At 37.6% G+C, this 6,236-nt stretch overlaps 1 long non-coding RNA gene across 1 annotated transcript; it reads left to right on the top strand.

Annotated features, from left to right (window-relative positions):
• The first annotated feature begins 271 nt into the window (after positions 1-271).
• Positions 272-2,128, top strand: LOC127127889 (uncharacterized). Its single transcript, XR_007805513.1, has 5 exons — positions 272-579; positions 718-818; positions 922-996; positions 1,069-1,568; positions 1,661-2,128. It is a non-coding gene; the product is annotated as an uncharacterized LOC127127889 (long non-coding RNA).
• Positions 2,129-6,236: the final 4,108 nt, after the last annotated feature.

The following is a 6,236-nucleotide window of genomic DNA, read 5'->3' as shown; positions in this document are numbered from 1 at the left end:
CCACTAGGTCACTCAACATCAACTGCTACTGAGATACTACGCTAAGTATATGAACCGGGCTAAAAGATTTAAAATAATAAAATAAAATAAAAAAACATTTTTATGATTTTTTGTATTATCTCTGTTAAAAACAAATTAAGTTAAATAATAAAAAGAATAAATAATAAAAAAAGAAATTAAGAACATATAAACATTTTCTGATTTTTGTATTAAAAACAAAATAAATTAAATAGTAAAAACAATTAATTAAAAATTAGAAAAAACAAAAAAAGAAAAAAAAGGAAATGGAAACAGCAGAAGCTCGTCTCCAACGCTATCGTCTTCCTCACTCTCTCTCAAACTCTCTCAGGCGAAAACCTCTCCCTGCTCTCAGAATCACTATCCCTCAAACTTACCCAATCGTCTCTCAAATGCACTCGAACGAACCCCCTCCCCTGCTCTCGAAATCGCTCGCATCTATCTCTCAAACCTCTCTCTCATCACGGCCTCACCGAATCCCTCTCAAACAAACAAGAAAAACAAAGGCTATTACAAAACAGGAAGCTCACCCTCAGACCTTTGATGAAGATGACAGCTCAGGTGACAATCGAGCCTTTTCCTTCGCCTCTTCAAGTGCTGGTTTGCTCTTCCTTTAGGATTAGGTTTTTTCTTCTTTGAAATCTCTTCGCCTCCAGGTTCTCTTACTGATTTCTCCACTTTTATATTTCTGTGAATTAGGGTTTCAAAGGTGCCTTTGGTAATCCAGAAGAGTAACTCTGCAAAGCACTTTTTGATGTTCAGAAACTGGATTGACCCCTTTGATGCTTGGCCTTGGAAAGGTAAACTGAACGCAAGCTTTCTTCTTTGAATTTCATCCCTATTCCAATTTGGGAATTTCTTGAATTTTTACTGCTTGGTAATTAATTTGCCTTTTTACTGCAGTGAAAAATGGTGTCTTCACTTGTTTTGCTGCAACATGCTCGAATTGGCCTTGCACTTGTTTGTTTCATTTTGATGGTAAGTAATGTATGTCTTGCAATAGATGTTCTTGGCTGGTGCACTAATGACGTTCACTGTGTTATAATGCAGGCGAAGTACTCCTTTTTTCAATTTCCTCTGTTTGAACCATGATGCAGGACCTTGAATTGGCTTGAGGTTGCAGAGTTAGACTTGCATAAAGCATGAGTGTAAGGTGTGATAATTCCTGCTTGTTTTTGCTATATTTGCTTCAGGTTTTGAAGCATGATGATATTGCTCGATTGTCTTAATCATTGCAGATGGTAAGATGGATTTGCTTGATTGTCTTCATAATTGTATTTGCATTTCCGTTGTTTTGTTTTACATTGCCAATTGTTGTGGATTTTGGATGCACACATGTTGCTGGAAACCTCATGCTGCAGGACCTTGACACCTTGGCCAAGTTCAGATGTGTGCTTAGTCTCATAGCCGGGTTCTTGTCCTGGTTCCAACTCATATGCTACAGAGCTAACTGTAGGAGCATTGATAGTTGTGGTATGCTAAGGTTTGGTTATTGTGGTGGCATAATCATGGCCTTGTAGGAATTTGTTGACTGGATATTGTAACAGCAGGTATGACTCTGTGTAGCATGATTGACATTGTTATGACTCAAATGGGATATAATTACATGACTTGCATTATCTGTTGACTGCTTCTGCTGCAGACTGTAGGTTTATTACTTGCAAGGGAGCATGGCTGGCTACTAATGTTGGTTGTGTCGGCTGCTAGGTTGAAGTCCCATGTGGTGGCTTGGTCTGCACATGGTATGGTAGTCTTGCAATGTGTCTGACTTGGTTTTGTTGGTGTAACACAATTGGGTAGGCTTAGGAACTGGTATGCACCCATCTTGATAGCCCAATGTTGATAGCTTACTGACAACTTATCATGGTCTGCTGTTAGGTTTCCATTGCCCTGTATTTTTGTTGCTTTGATCCTTCTTGAACAGGGTGCAGTTTTGATGCAGGTTTTGTGGTCATGAGCTACCACACACATGTAATGATGTTGTGGCTTACTTGTGGTCTTGGTATTGATACGAATTCAGTCTGCTAGCTGATGTTGCTTGGGACAGGTCTTGACTTGACGCAGATTGGTGCCTAACACGTGCAAGGTTGTCTCAATGGTCATGTTTTGCACTCAGATATGCAACTGGACTAACCATTCAATTTGATGTGGCCTAGTTTAGCCTTAGGTCTGTCACCTGTTGCGTTGTTGTTTGCAAGTTGTCTTGGTCAGTAGGTTTTGCCTTGTGCATCATGGCTTCAACTTGCTTCACCATTTGGCTAGTTTTGGTTGTGAGTTTTCTTTTCTGCAGGATTTATACATTTATAACATGCTGCCAACTGGTTTCTTTTTGCAGGTTTGGTTCTAGTTGCTACAACCTTCATGAGCCTCTCTCATCATTATGAGTTCAAAACCAAATGCATGTGTATTGGTATGTCCAAATGGTCATGTAGGTGTCATGTTACAGCTGGTAGGTATTGGTCATGCAGTCTCCTGTTGCAACAGATGTTCAGTGCTGCAGAATTATGGTATTGCAACTTGATTTTTTTTTTGGTTCTGCAAATGAGGCTAGATAGGTGTTTCAAGTATGTTCTCACTTGGTTCTGAGTCACATGTATTGATGCAGCTTGGTTAATTGATGTAAGTTTACATGGTTCTACAGGTGTTTGATGCAGGATTGGCTCGCATCTGTTGGTTATGCCATGGTGAACACATGTTACTGCTGTTTGTTAATGGACTGAATGCTACTCCAAGGTACATGGCTGCAGCTGGTCATGGTATGCTGCAGGATTGCTGAACGGTCTGCTGCAGTAACAAGGCAAGAAGTGTTACATTTGGATTAAGCATCAGATGATGGATTCAATGGTGTCACATTGTATTGTGTTAGGGTCATTAGGACTTGGTTTGGGGCAGACCAAAACCAAGGTCTGAAAAGCCAAAATGCCAAGCAAGGCAAGGTACATATGAGATTGAAAATAAAGCCACTTGCTTGGAAATGAAGCAACCAAAAGAAAACACAACCAACATGGCAATTGGATGAAGAATCAAGGAAAAAGGGCTAGATTAGGTTTTGGATGGTCAGAAGACGGGTGAATTGACTTTGGTCAAAGTTGACCAAAAAAGTCAACTGTTGACCAAATTCAACAACTGGTCAAAGTTCATTTTTTTTGTATTTTTTCTTGTAAATGGATATTCAATGGAAAATTATGGGTGAATTTAGGGTTTAATGGATTTGGGTTGACTTTGGTCAAAGTTGACCAAAAAGTCAACTGTTGACCAAAGTCAACAGTTGGTCAAAGATGCCAAATTTTGTATTTTCTCGTATGGAATCAAAATGTAATGAAATAAATGACATGAAATAAATTGAAATGGATTAACAAAATGGTTTGAAGTTGGTTTTCACAATTGGTTTAGTCATGACTTGAATGTTTGACTTTTGAAAAGAAAATAACTTGACTGATAATGTGTATGAACAAAAACCATGAAATGAGACCATAAGGTTAGGGTTTTGGCATAGTATCCATGAACCAATAACAAGACTGGCAAGTGGCTAGAAACACAAGAAACTTGGTTGTTCATATGACCCAGACCATAGATGTATCCACAATCACAACACCATGACTCTGGATCAAAACCACAATCCTCATACAAAACCAAAGTAAAGTTAGGCCAAGCATGCCAAACAAACATAAAAGATTTAGGACCAAAATCGGGGTATGACAGATGGACCTTGGCTGACACTCATGATATTAGCTCATCCATATGTATGCATATGATCTCACTTAAAGATGAAACAAAAGTAGTGAAGCAACCCCATAATCCTTTAATTCTTGATGTTGTAAAAAAGGAAATCACTTTCACGTGTCCATTCAACACTTTTACTTATCGAAGATACTTCTTTGATCCTGGAATACAAGACAAATGCACTAATCAAAATTTCAAGGTCAATGGACACTACCCAAAGCTACTCCATGAGAAACCGACTTTGGAAGAAGAGACTGTAGAAGAGCTCTCTTTGGGAAAGGCTGCTTATGCGATCATTTATCCGCCTTGACTCCTCGGGTGTGTTTTTTCCTTTCTCTCACTCTTATTTTATATTTATGCTCTTTCATTGAGGACAGTGTATGTTTTAAGTGTGGGGGATGAAACCATTTATTTGTTTTGTTTTTAGTTTTTCTCTATTTTGGTTTTTGTTTGCCTATAGACTGACTAATTTGAGATTAGTTTGCGGAGACTTGGGAAAAATTCACAAGATCGGTATCGTCTTAACATCGTAAGTCTCCTGCATATGGAAATTGATTCGAATTCTTATTATGGTTTAGCCTTAAATTCTCATTCTCTAACAGCTCTTGAGTAGTTTATTTCAGCAGTCAGCACCATCTCACACACACTCTACGCAGAGAAGCCGGTGAATATAAGTGAGTGTTCCGAAAAAGAAAAAAAAAAAGGGAATTCACCTTCTAAGTTTGGTGACCCTCACCCGGTCACTTAACCCAACGGATGTAGAACCTTCAAATTTTTTTTTGAAAATAAGACTTGTTGTCAGTTGGTTCAGCGGTTTCTGGTGCTGAACTTGGTAGGGCGGATTACAGTCTGATCCCCCGCAACTACAACTGAGTAAGCAAAGGGTTATGCCACGTAAGTACTAGAATCCCGTGCAAAAAGGATCAGAGTCACTAACCGGTCGTCTTTCTATGGGTGTGTGGAGATAACGGGCTTAATGTGATTGCGCCTGAATGAAAAAGAGCAAAAAGAAGGATGAGTAAGTTAGGCTTTAACATAATAACATGATTCGAGTTGATTTGTGTATTCAGGAGGTTTATGACTGCACAATTGTGGATTAGTGTTCCTACGATATCCTTAGTGTGCAAGATTAGTACCTATCGATGCAAACTTAACCGAAGAAGACTTGTAGCCTAGGATGAGTAACTAATGATGTGTTTGTGTTTTCTTTGTTTTATTTTAAATTTTGCTCGGAGTGCAAAAGTTCAAGTGTGGGGGAATTTGATCAGTGCATTTTGATGCACATTCTTCTATATTTATACTTATGCATTTCCATGTTTTAGTTTGGTTATTTTTCCCTTTTAATGTGTTTTTATAATTTAACTTATTTTTACACTTATTTGTTTTTCGCAGTTTATTTTCAGCATTAGCAGTCTGCACGAATAAATTCATAACTGGAGCTAGGATTATCGGATCGAGGCGTGCTACCAGTCGTTGGAAAGAGAAGAGAGAGAGCTACGACTTTCATGAAGAAGTAAGAAGATAATTCAGACTGTAGCATGGTTGAAAAATCTGTTGAAGCCTTCAGCATTAGATTTATATTTTGTGTTGGGTTGTTTAGTTTGGGCCTGGGTTATGTTTTGACCAAATTAGGTTTATTCTACTTTTCCTATAACCTAAGCAACCGAAAACAGTACACAGTATTACTATTCACGAAAATTTGAAAGTTTGTACGAATTTCATGGAGAACTAATCCCTCTGATTCAATATGCCGTAATTCAGGTTCCAAAACTTGAGATTATTATAATGTTAATTTTAGTTTAATTCCTTTCAATGATATTTTGTGTTCTTGTATACTTAATTCGATTGCATAAAATATATTGATTCAATTTGGTTGATTGTATGATCCTAACATAGGCACGTCACGTTTGCTTAATTCGTTTTTGTGTCTGATCAATCATGTTTGCTTAATCCATGAAAACTTATCCTGTTTTCTTAATTCGGACAATAGGATCATACATCTCACAAACTTCACTGCACTTATCATTGAGTTTGTACCCAAATAGGAATAGCCAATCCGCTTAGGATATTAAAATTATATTAATCGATGATAGTAGGAACTGAATCGGTAGATTGAATTATTTCATAATCACTTATTCTAAATCGAATCGAAACCCCTATATTTTGTTTTCATACTTGGTTAATTTGTCAAGAGTCCTTGCGATACGATACTCGAGGTGTCGCTTTCCGTTTACTATATATTATTACTCGTTTTTGACCCGTGTGCGACATCGGATCAACTTCCTCAACAAGTTTCTTCATCATTTGATCAAATATATCAAGGGATACTTCATATTACATCATCTTACATGTAACACCCTTCTAAAATACCCCGAGTATATAATTAAAATAACACATATCAATCAGAGTAAATATGCAATCAAGGGTGTCACACAACATTTCACACCATAATAACTGTCATGCTCTTTCATTAACTCAAAACATAAAACATTTGC

The sequence above is a fragment of the Lathyrus oleraceus genome, chromosome 1, assembly GCF_024323335.1.
Source record: "Lathyrus oleraceus cultivar Zhongwan6 chromosome 1, CAAS_Psat_ZW6_1.0, whole genome shotgun sequence".
NCBI lineage: Eukaryota > Viridiplantae > Streptophyta > Magnoliopsida > Fabales > Fabaceae > Lathyrus > Lathyrus oleraceus.
The sequence above is the reverse complement of the archived record's forward strand: the minus strand, read 5'-3'. Positions and strand labels throughout refer to the sequence as shown.